The sequence below is a fragment of the Setaria viridis genome, chromosome 1, assembly GCF_005286985.2.
Source record: "Setaria viridis chromosome 1, Setaria_viridis_v4.0, whole genome shotgun sequence".
Taxonomy (NCBI): domain Eukaryota; kingdom Viridiplantae; phylum Streptophyta; class Magnoliopsida; order Poales; family Poaceae; genus Setaria; species Setaria viridis.
The window spans coordinates 39,649,861-39,662,444 of NC_048263.2; the positions used below are offsets into that span (position 1 = coordinate 39,649,861).

General features: G+C 48.1%; 1 long non-coding RNA gene across 3 annotated transcripts; it reads left to right on the plus strand.

Annotated features, from left to right (window-relative positions):
• Window positions 1-9,165: 9,165 nt before the first annotated feature.
• On the plus strand, window positions 9,166-12,524 carry LOC117844775 (uncharacterized). 3 transcript variants are annotated; one of them, XR_011899054.1, is made up of 6 exons: window positions 9,166-9,381; window positions 9,976-10,034; window positions 10,168-10,233; window positions 10,948-11,225; window positions 11,315-11,434; window positions 11,509-12,524. It is a non-coding gene; the product is annotated as an uncharacterized lncRNA (long non-coding RNA). The 3 variants fall into 3 exon arrangements; XR_004637937.2 differs by having other exon boundaries at window positions 9,976-10,233; XR_004637938.2 differs by having other exon boundaries at window positions 9,976-10,233; window positions 10,948-11,138.
• The last annotated feature ends 60 nt before the right edge of the window (window positions 12,525-12,584 follow it).

The following is a 12,584-nucleotide window of genomic DNA, read 5'->3' on the forward strand; positions in this document are numbered from 1 at the left end:
AGTTATAAGAGTTACAAACTCCTTGAGACGGATTTAACAGGCAAACTTGCCTACCAAACTTAGCATAAATTGCACTCCTTGCGATGGTATGAGCATCCACATTGGAGCGCCTGTCTTTATGAATAAAATCAGCAGTACCAAACTGCGCTGTTGTAGCCTTTATCTCCCTGATGATATGGCCATGAGCGGCCATTTCTCCCTCCTTGATTCCTCTGATCACATTAACATTGTCCGAGGCTAGCCTGAAGTGTTGAATCATGAGGTCACTCGCCAACGCCAGGCCTTCCCTACACGCAATAGCCTCGATGATCTCTGCATCTGAGAGTCCATGAATCACCAGCGCAGATGCTCCTAGAAAGTTTCCTGCAACGTCCCTTGCAATGGCAGCCGCCACTGCCTTACATGAATTCTTCGAAGTGGCTGCATCAACATTGATTTTAACAAGGCCCGGTGGTGGAGGGATCCACCGAGGTGGGACACCTTGGGTACGTCTCACCGACGCTGCCTGCACCATCTTGATCATCTCTAGGTCAGCTATAAAATTATTCACAAAACAGTGAGTAGATAAAGGACTCTGAAAAGAGCTCTCGTGGATCGCCTTCCTGCGAGCATACCAGATGGCCCAAAGAGTGACCACCATCCTCGTCAGATCCTCATATTTTAGCGAGCTGATAATAGCAACTAACAATCCCCTAGGCTCAGTCTCCTGAGTTTCACTTATCAGCTGTGTAATTTCCTCATGTTCCAGAGCCTATACGCATTTCGCCATATTGCACTCTATCAATGAGTGCTTCCTAGGGATGGTAACAGGGCGGGTCCGGATCAGGTGGAGTGTCTGGGCACCCAAAACTGAAACCCAAACCTAAAACCCGAATCCACCCCGAACACCAATTCGGGTGAAAATCCATCGCCGAAATCGAAACCCGCGGACACCCGAAACCCGATGGATTAACCGAAACCCGAGAATATTGCAATAAATTAACAAGGACTGGAGAATAACAAGTAAATAACAAAACTGGAGAATAACAGAACAGTTCACAAGTTTAGAGATTATTCAAAAAAAAAGCAACACCACAAAGGTAGAACTGGAGAATAACAGAATAGTTCACAAGTTCAGTACAAAGGTAGAAACAACCCATGTTCAGTACAATTCACATATTACAGTCCAAACTGTGGACAAATAACAGAACATGAACATTACTACGAATAAGAGTTTTTTTGGATCAAATAGGTAGGCAACTTGGGGAATTCATCTTCGCTTGATGAGTTCATCATTCATCAATTATTGTGGAATCATCTTCATACTGTGAAATAAAAATAGAGATAATAGCTCATTACTAAAATGTTGAACGCCGTGTAAATTCACAAGTTGAGAATAGAAGCAAACAGTAATACCATTTCTTCATCTTTTTCGTCAAGACAAGTCATCAAAGCACCAACAAAAGTGGACCGAGAATCAGGCATACCACAGATCAAACAGGTGCTTCGAGTAGCCATATTCCTATGGTGCAGTACATCACGAGACGGCAAGGAGTGATGAGCAAGCCTCCACAAGAACACATGTATCTTCGATGGTACCTTAACCTGCCATAGCGACTTCCATTTATTTTCCTCAGACCTTAAATCTGATCTCCCAGCAATATTCTCTAGATACGCTATAGCTCGTTCTTTGTTTACAACTAACATCCTGTAAGCTGAACGAACTGAGAAAAAACCCCTCTTTTCATGGTGCCATGCCCAAAAATCCCCTTGTTTCCGAGTACAGAGAGGTATATTCAGAATCGCGTTAACATCAGACGGACAGAAAACAGCATGAAACTTTTGTACGTCCCATGAGGTCGTCGTGTGATCTATCACCTTGCTAACCATCTGCGGAGGATCTGTCAAGTCCATCCTAATGGGACGAAGATAATTTGCTCCCAGAATCCAATTCATATTCCATATATGTGTTGATTCTCCAGTTCCGATCCTCCTAATTAATCCCCGCTCCAGAACTTCCCTGCCATCAAGTATGAATCGCCATATTCGAGAGTGAGAAGACCACAGATTAGCATATAAGAAATCCACATTTGGGAAGTAAACTTCTTTTAAAAATTTGTGCACTTAACAAGCTCTCATCCATGAGGATGCGCCATGCTTGTTCCGCCAGTAACGCAAGATTAAACAGCTTAATATCCCTGAAGCCCAGGCTGCCCATGCACTTTGGTTTGATCATCTCATCCCAAGCGACCCAACACGTTCTCCTTTTTGCATCCTTGCTACCCCACCAGAAGTTCCTCAATAAATCATTGATGTGATGGCATAAACCTCTAGGGAGCTTAAAGCAGCACATCGAATAAGTAGGTATAGCCCGCGCAACTGATTTAATAAATACTTCCATGCCACCCGATGATAAGCACTACTCCAGCCAGCCCTGGATCTTTTTTCACACACGATCTTTAATGCCCCATTAGTGGAAACACCCACGTCTATCGGTATGCCTAGGTATTTTTCACTCAGAGATTCATTATGGACATCAAGTACTCACTTGATCACCTCCCAAAGAGACTGTCTGCAGGCCTTCGCAAAATGAATTGAGGACTTGTCCACATTAATCCTCTGTCCAGAAGCTTGACAGTAAACGTGGAGAACCTCCTTGATCTCCTTTGCACTTTCCCTTTTAGCTCTGAAAAATAGCAGGCTGTCATCTGGGAAGAGTAAGTGAGACACCACCGGAGCCGACGGTGCCACTTTAATCTCATTGAGTACGGATGACTGATTTCAAGCTTTTAGTAGGCACGAAAGACCCTCTGCTGCCAACATAAACAGATAGGTAGAGATAGGATCTGCTTGTCGGATACCCCTCGACGGTTTAAAATTGTCAAGTCTATCACCGTTAAAAAGAACTGAAAAGGAGATAGTAGTTACCAGGCGCATCACTATCTCAACCCAATATTGGTGGAAGCCCAATCAAAACATGATGGCTCGCAGATAGTCCCACTCAACTCGGTCATAAGTTTTCCTCATGTCCAACTTCAGAGCACAATATCTCGATTCACGAGGCCTTTTCCGCTTCATAAAATGCAGACATTCATATGCCGAGATTATGTTGCTTTTATGAAGCGTCCCCACATAAGTAGAGACTAAATGTGATCCAACTATCAGTCCCAGGAGGCTGATAACACATTTATTCAACAGATAGTTCAGAAACCGTACAACTCCCGAAGGAGCGGGCGGGCAAGCCACACCCAAAGGAAAACTAAAGCGATGACAATACAAATCCAAGTTGCAGTCCAGTCGGACTCCGGGCTGCAATCGGAACTATGCGTCAGCGGAAGCATCCTGCAAAAGGGCCAACACCGCAGGCAACGTTGGGTGCAGACGCAACCTCCTACTCGAAGTCCTCGGCGACGAAGTCCGGATCCTCCTCTGAAGCAACAAAACAGGGGTGAGTACAAAAAGTACTCAACAAGTTCAACCCCATCCACGGAGGGGGATACAGCAAAAATATGCTTAGGATTCAACAAGGATATGGTTAAGGTGGATTTGCAATAAAGCTAGATTTTTGACACATGTAGGGTTTTATTTCAAAGAATTTTCACAATGCATTTTTCTTTAGTAACCGAAACATTAAGTGGGGTTGATCCTACACAAAGGATCCAAGTTTTATCGCTACCGGACTCCCCGTCCGCCGTAGCGCACGGCACAACTGCCGGACATTTCCAAAATCCAACACACACCATAAAAACCAACCATCTCCAAATGCTAGTCGTGTGACCAAGCCGTAACTCGTCCAATGCCGTGGACACGGCTACCCGGATAGGTTTTAACTCTGCAGAGGTTGTACACTTTTTCCACAAGTAGGGTACCGCATCACGATCACCTTAGTGATGGTGCGGATCCTAACAAAGCCATTACCCACCTTAGCCAACACTGACTAGTCAACACGGAAGCACCCAAGGGGTTAGCAACCCATCCACGAGGCCGAAACCGGGACCTAAGTCACCAAGAGCTTAGTCCTTTTCCATGGGCTCCCGTCGCTCACCAGCACACCTGTAGCCTAGCAGTTTAGCTAGTGGGGTTTATGCTAAGCCGTTGCCCATACAATGGTCGAGTGGTTGCCCGATGGTGGAATTAGGCAAGATGACACATCAACTCGGTCCTTAGCTACGACAAGATGGATATCTCCCAACTCTGCTCAACCACTAAGGTACGAGCTCAACAATCCAGCATTCCACACAAGAAACGCTCATCCATCTCATCCATGCACCATTTCTCTTTACACCCGAAACCCAACTCCTCAGTTGAACACACTCACACATTTATTTTCCAAATAAACAAGTGTAGTCATGATTGAATTTGAGTAACGGGTTCCTAAGCATTCTAGCAGTGTTTATCATCTAAACACAGCAACTCATATTTAGAGATAAATATAGGACCACAAGGAATAATCATAACAATCAAGGGGTGGCTATCCAACCATGTCTTGCAATAAAACAATATGCATTTTATAAAATAGGCCAATAGGTTGTGTTTGAAAAACTGGGTATTAAATATGCATCAAAGGATCAGGTTGGACTTGCCGTTCTCAAAGCCTTCCGGGAGCTCCTGCTCGCGGTACTAGTCCTCGGGCTCGGGCTCGCGGTCGAACTCCTCCTCGTGATCCTCCTCAAGTGTTCCGCGATCTACGGCACACACAAACGAGCACACAATAAATAAAAAGGAAAAAGACTTTACCTGTTGAGCTCCGAACAGGAATTGTGAACGGAAAATAGGTAGGAAGGGTATTTTCATGAAATTTGGATATGCCTCGGCGGAAATATATGAGAGGAGACCGTGGTCGAATTTGGGATCGATCGGAGAAAGTTTGACGCATGAAATGACGGGTTAAAGGGGTATTAGGGGCTTTAAAACAGGGTTTAGGACTGAATTGTGAAAACCGAGGACCTATGTGTAAATATTCTAAAAAGTGGAATGGCTTAGTTGTGAGAATCCCCGGAGAGAGGTGGAGGGATCGGATTGTAATTAAAAGGAAACAGAGGGGTAGATCGAAAATCAAGCCCCTTCTTCCTTCTTCTTTCCTTTGCTTCAGAAAAGAGGAAAGGGGGGGGGGGGGGCGCACGGCCGGCGGTGGACCGGCCGGCTTGGCCTGCCGGCGGTGAGACCGAGTGATGGGGAAGGGTGAGGAGAGGATGAGCAACCCATTTGAGGAGTCACCTCGGGCAATTTGTGGCTGGAGCGACAGGGAGGCGGCCGAGCTCCTGGCGGCGGCGGCGGGTGGCGCAGGGGCGGTGAGTGGGGCGGTGAGCTGGGGCACGGTGAGGTAGTGATGAGGATGGCCGGCCTTGGCTCTCTTTTATAGGCGATGGGAGGGGCGGTGTGCGGCCGGGCAATGATGGCGTCAGTCCTCCGGCCGGTGGCGTGCCGGAGTAGTGGAGCTCGTGGATGGCGTGGTGGTGGGCGCGGCTCGGTCGACGAGGGTACACGGGCGGCGATCGGCGTGGGGAGGCGCGCTGGGAGGGGGCGGCGTGCGGTGACCAGCGGGCGGGCCGGCCACAGGAGCGGCGACGGGATGGCGGCTTGGCGCGGAGCGGGCGGCGTGGCGCGGTTGACCCGGCTCGGGCGTGCGCGAGGGCGAGCAGGCGCCCGTGGCGTGGGGCCAGCGCAGGCGGCGGGTGGCGGGTGGCGCGGCGCGGGTCGGGGGTGCCGACGTGCGCGGGGGCGGAACGCGGGCGCGCGGGCGTGCGGGCGGCAGGCGGCGAGCGGGTGCGGGGCGGCCAAGCGCGCGGGCGGGCGCGGCCTGGCACGCGGGTGAGCGCGGCCAGTCGCGCGGGCGCGCCCAGTCGCGCGGGCGCGCCCAGTCGCGCGGCCCGGCGCGCGTGCGCGGCGTCCTGGTGGCAGGCGGCCAGGCGCCAAAGGAAAAGGGGCGGCAGCAGGAAGGAGAGAGAGAGGGAGAAAAGAGGAAGGAAAAAGAAGGGAAAGAGAGGAGAGAGAGGGGAAAAAGAAGAAGGAAAAAGAGGAGGAAAAAGGGAGGGGCAGTTCGGCGAAAGTTGCGGGATTTGACGGCACGCGGCGAAAAATACGGGGAACGGATAAAGAGGGTCGACGACGCCGGGGCCGGGACGGCGAATCCGACGGAGAGGAAGAGATTTTATGGGGCTCAGCGGTCGGAAAATTTTGGAATGCATTTTTAGTGAGTGATTTAATTTGGTAGAGTTTTACGGGCGTTACATTTTAATAAGACGCCCAGGCACAAATGTAGGCTGCTCTTCTGATATAACCTCAGGCAAAATTTGCTTCAGCCTGTTTGCAACAACTTTCAAGACGATCTTATAGAGAACGTTACAAAGGCTTATAGGCCTAAACTGACCCAACTCCTCTGGATCTGCCACCTTGAACATTAGAACAATAAAAGTATCGTTTATTGATGTAGCGTCCTCCTCCCCTCTCAAAATCCTCAACACTATTGAGGTAACTTCAGTTCCACATATGTCCCAATACCTCTGGAAGAAGTGTGCCGAAAAACTGTTAGGACCCGGGAATACCTCTGGAAGAAGTGTGCCGAAAAACTGTTAGGCCCCGGGGACTTTGTCAGAAACATCTGAAATAAAACTTCTCTGACTTCCTTCTCTGAAAAGGCTACAAGTAAGCTGTTGTTCATTATTGTAGTAACCTTCGTTGGGACTATACTCAACACTGCCTCCATATTACTGGTCTCCTCAGAAGTATACAACTCCTTGTGGAAGCTAGTTGCTAGATCGCTCATCCCTTAGACATTTTCTATCACCTGTCCATCCGATTTTTTCAACCTTGCGATCCTATTTCTCCTCCTCCTTCTGCTAGCTCGAATATGAAAAAACCTAGAATTTCTATCACCTGCAGAAAGCCACATAATTTTGGAACATTGCCTCCACATTATTTCTCTCTATAGTTTAGTTCCAAAATTTTCTCCTTGATCTTAAGCTCCACATGAGTTGGACCCGTTCTCTGTGGGTCAGACTGTAGCCGCTCTAGCTCTTGTTTCAGCCTACGCAACTCCCCGCGTACATGCCCAAATGTGTTCCTGTCCCACCTCACAAGGTGGCTAGAAACTTTCTTCAGTTTGCTCTGTAATTCCTGCAAGGTCGTTGCCTCATTCTCCTTCTGCCATGATTCAAGCAGAGAGTTAGAGAACTCAACATGGGATTCCCACATAACTTCATATTTGAATCGTTTCTTTTCTCGAGGCCGTGGCTCCTCCGACTCCAGCTCAGCAAGATCGGCACATGATCCGAGGTGGCCACTGACAAATGCTTGCACTTCGCCAAAGGGAAATGCACGCTCCAGTCCGGGGTTGCCAGAGCGTGATCCAGGCGCACCCGGCAACAGGAGCCCCCAGCTACCTTCTTTTTATACGTCCAACTATGACCTTCATAACCTAAGTCATTTAGGCCTAATACATCCACCATCTCACAGAATCCGGCAATTTGAGCATGGCTTCTCTCCCGTACGCCCACGTGTTCCGTTCGATGTAATACTTCATTGAAATCACCAATATACAACCATGGGAGGTGCGATGATGACTTGATATGTTTCAACATATCCCACATCTTGTGCCTCTCGTATGTTTGTGCCTCCCCGTAAACACAAGTCAAGCGCCACAGCTCACCATCCCCTTCCTGGACTAATGCATCAATGTGGTACTAAGAGTAAGGTAGCAAAGTCACACTTATATTATTATTCCAAAAATACCTAATCCGCCACTGCGGCCCGAACTACTAACAGCAAAGGAATTATCAAAATCAAGAGTATGCTTCAGTCCTTCCACCCATGTCTTGTGCACCTGAGTCTCAAGAACACCAACCATCGATGGAGCAACATCAGAAGTTCCTTAATTGTCGTGGCATTGCCAATTCTGCGGCAGTTCCAACTAAGACAACTCATTGGGACTGGTGGCGCTCCTCACTGGAGGAGTTCATTCACAACAAAAGCACCTTGCTTGGCCCTTGTTGCTGCCACCATCACAAACAACTTGAGCTTGGGGAAGAAAACCAATCTGCACACACCCACAAACTTCGAGAACTGTTGTCCTGCTTAGGCCGGGTAGCTGAGCCAGTTAGCCCCTTGTTCAGCCAGAGCAGGAAGACAAGCAGGAGATGCGGTGCAGGGTCAGGACCAGAACCTTCGTCGGCGATGATCGTCGCCGAAGTCGCCGCAGCGAAGTCGTCAAACCCTAGGAGAAACCTAGGTCTCCGCTTTCTCCATTTGGGCCCTTCCTTACCCACCGATTTGGTGGCTGGTATCGCCATGTGCGGTGGGCTAACCCCTTGCCGACGCATCGAGCAGCTGAGCACCGCCGTGGCGATGGGCAGCCGTCTCCACGTGTAGAGCAGCAGCGTTGCCCTGGATATCTTAGACGGGTAATAGGTAGGGTTGGTTGGAGGGTGTATCGTCCACTGCGGGCCGCTTGTCCAGGACTTGTTCATAGCAGACCAAGATGCAAGCTATCATTCATCTCAACAAACCAACCCACCCATGCCCACCCATGTAGCAGCCACCACCGTAAATGGGCCACACAGGCCACGTTGGAGGGTGTGTCCGGGGGCTCCTATCTATCTTGTGGAAGATGGGCAGGAGTTGAAACTTCCAACCCACCAAGATCCATCTCAACCTTATCTTCTTCTTCCTCACCTTCTTTCCCAATCCTCCCATTTGATGATGTTCCACTGAAAAAATGTTGGATAAAAAATATTGTCCAACACTTTTTCAAAAAAGTTGGACCAACATTTCTTTGAAAAAGTTGAACCAACATTTATTCGAAAAAAATTGAGCCAACATTTCTTTAGAAAAAGTTGAGCCAACATTTCTTTAGAAAAAGTTGAATCCAATATTTTTTTAAAAAAAGTTGCACCAACATTTTTTCAAAAAAAGTTGAATCCAACCTTCTTCTCCAGCTCCGGCGGCCGGCCGCGGTGGGGCCCGCGCGGGGGCGGCGGTGGCGGGGCCCACGTGGGGTGGTGGTGCAGGTAGGGGAGGGAACGAAGGGAGCTAGAATTTAGGTTTGATGTAGATATGATAGAGCTCATTACTCGCACGAATCTCAAATAGTGGAATCAATACCTTCCTACCTTCCGGAAGTTCCGGATAGGTTTTCCGGTCCGCGGTCCGGCTGCCTGTCCAGGATAGCAGGCCGAGATGCAAGCCCACCACTCATCCTCAACCAAGCCCATCACCCATGTCGTCGCAGCTACCGCCGTAAATGGGCCGCACAGGCCGCTAAAGCGCCAAACGCGCGCAAAGGCGGCGTTCTGGGTGGCCAGGAGGAGGATGCGCCACCGCATCGGCGACTTCGCCGGTTCGCCCTCCTCGGCGCGGGGTACTAGCTAGTCCGACGAGGACTCTGCGGCCGCGGGGAGGGTTCAGGTGAGCCCGTGAGACGCCGGTGCGTTAGTTGATTCGGCTTGGGGGGTCGTGTAGTTGGTCACGCTGGATTCAGGGTTAGGGGTGATGTTGAATTGAATTCGCTCGCTTGATGGCGCCATGGCGGTTGATCTGGGGTTCCATTCCACCGTGCAGTGTAGGTGATTTTGGGTTCCACCATGTAGGCTGATTTGGCGCCATTGCTTTCGGATTCGCTCCGTTATGTTCCGCTGCTGAATGCTGATGTCAATTGCAGCAGTTTGTTCAGACTAGCGAAGAGTGAGCACGGGGGAGCGGCAATTTGCAGGGAGGTGTGAAATTCCATTTCCTACGAGGGGACTGATTGGAGAGTGGGCCGATCTCCTTATCAAATCCAGTAGTAGCATAATAGCAGTTGAATATTAAGTGCTTGGGTGCCTTTCTCTCTGTTGAATCATGGCATGAGGCCCGTATCACTTAGTCATGTCAGTGACCATTATCATGTCTCGAGTGTACAAACTATCGAGCTTACTACTCATCAAGTTGAAGTGTCCCACAGCTGCCCCTTTTTGCTGTTTATAACTTATTCCTAACGCTAGTAACTTTGATGTCTTTCAGGCTGTCATGGGATTCAAGAGTATAAGTGGTATACAAAAGTTTGCTTTATGATAGGGCAGGTAATCAAAGATTATGGACTATGACAGGCATGTAGGATGGTGGTCTTTGCAAAGATTTTGCTTTCAATGTAGCTATTTCCAAGCGATGGCGACCTGTTGCATTTTACTAATAACTAACGATTTGCCCTGTCAGTGTTCGGTAAAGGTTGGGTAAGAGGTTTCTTCAAGTGTCAACATACAAGACTATACTGATTAACTGGTAAGGTTCTCACGCGTCACTGTTCTTGAAAAGAAACTAAGTACACATACCCACATGCACTAGTTTGTTGGAATAGCAAAAGGCTTCGGGTCTCCATTATTGCCTATCTAGGTTGTTCATGATATCACATAACAATGTTTTAGATGCTATGCTAATGATTGCGTGGGTACCCAGTAACCATAGTCATAACTCCTGCAATCTTTATTTTTTGAAAAGAGGGAAGACGTCCTAGAAATCTAGTAAGATGTATTAAAGAAAGACATGTTTAAGTAGATAATGTTTACATTTTGAACAACCTTCTTGCGTTGAATAAACCTAGTCTCACTTCATTCCATTTATATAACATCATCCTCTTCTTTTGGTGGTGGTGGTGGTGGGGAGGGGGGGGGGGGGTCGAGTTACCCCTGACAGTCAAGAAGCTATTAGTTTATTCCCCCCTTTGCGATGGGAAGAAAGTGTGGGTAAAAGTGGTAACTAAACTAATGTCAGATAACTCCATCCCAGTTGCTGCAATCATGCTTCAGTTTATTGTTTGATTTATTGATTGGAAGCTAGAAAATTCTTATAATCAGTTGGTTTTTAAATATCCTGGACAATGGCCATCTCTTCTTGCAGATTGTGATAAGAGTTCTTCAGATTCTCTCCTGAAACCTCGCCACCTTTACTTGCCATTTGCTAATGTAATGGTCCCAGTTACATTTCCATTTTTTGCAGGAGATGGTCCCAGTTACATGGTTCCGTTGGACACAATGAAGCCATCCAGATATGCTATCAAATCCTCCTAATTATGGCTTTAAATTGTACCATGCCTGTTTAATCTTCAGATACACAGAGCATAAACTATCAAAGGATCCCGTTACAGACTGCTCGCATTTGAGAGATTTCTGTAAGGTGGTTCTCCAAAGGTGAAGTTTATCCTCTCTGATACTGCTGTTATGAACTCAATGGTAGTGATTTTCAGAGCAACATGATGTTTTTTGAAGGAAAAATAGGTATAGCTTCTGCATTCAAGTAGTTATATCAACGACATGCCATAACTAGTTTCACTATTCTTTCCTGATTTATTGACCTCCTTATGTAGATGCCTCTCAGTCTGTAACATTGATGATAATGAGCCAAGGTGTCGGGCGCTCTTGAATACATGATACTAGCGTTCATGCTGATGTGTGTTAGACGTCATCATTATACAGCAGCCAGTAAGGTGATGTATGAATCATTTCTATCTGACGCGTTGCCTTTATACCTGAGATACCCTGCTCTTTTTTTCGTGTACAGCCAGGAGCTCCACTTTGGCTGCAGTCTGCTTCTTCCACTCCTGAAACTGTTATCCTGCAGGCAATGCGCGTTGCATACTGCCTGCTGGAGCCCTCATCCAATCAGTGAAGGCACTAAACCCACAAGCGATGGGATCAGCAAGCAAGGTCATGCACATCTTGTTGGATGAAGTCATTACAATACAGCCTTCAGGCTATGAAATCTGTCTAAGCAAAGCAAGACCATGCATATACCTTGTTACCTCTATAAGCCAATGAATCCACTGATGATTCTGCTAATCTAAACATCGTTGTTGGCAACAGGAGTGAATCTCTAGATGATGACTCTGCACCTAACCAGTTACCCAATCTCTTTGCCCCTGCTGCCTCTCCGTCCACTCCTGGCCACCACCGGCTCTCGTGGGGTTCATGTAACTTTCCATTGACATCTTGCAGCTGCTGCTCTTTCTAGCTGGTCTGAACTGTCCATCGTCCCAGTCCCCTCCAATCACAACTGCTTCGCACTCTCGCCCGCTGACGAGGTGCGTACAATCCTCTGCTGCTTTCTGTTTTTCCCTTTCACTTTATGCACCTGGATCAGATCGTCAGAAGAGCAAGCAAAGCAAGCGCCGTTTGCGCCGGTGCAGGCTGCAGGGGGGATTTCGAGTGGTGACGGCTGCTTTCGAGCCCAATCGCGGCAAGCATTCCCCTTCCCGGTATGTTGTAGTGTGGCCTGGTGGTGGTGACGCGGCAACGGCTTGCGAAGATATTCACTTGCTAGGTTTGCACGCAAGTCGTGTGCTTGTGGACGCTAGTGCAGATTTGGTGCTAGAGCATAAGGGAAAGGCTACTCTGGAGACTTAATCGTGTAAGGTCACTAGGTTGGGTGTGGTGATATTATCTGGCTATCATTGAGAATTGGGTAAGGTCGTTTAGTGTGCTAGAAAAAGTCGAGCACTCTTTTGACAATTCGTCAGAAAATTGTACTACTTGATTGAGATTTGTGTTCAATCCAATGGGTTCTTTATCGCTGCGACAGATCCAGTTATAGAAACTGAATTTTACATATCCAAACCCAAATCTGATGAATACAAGGTG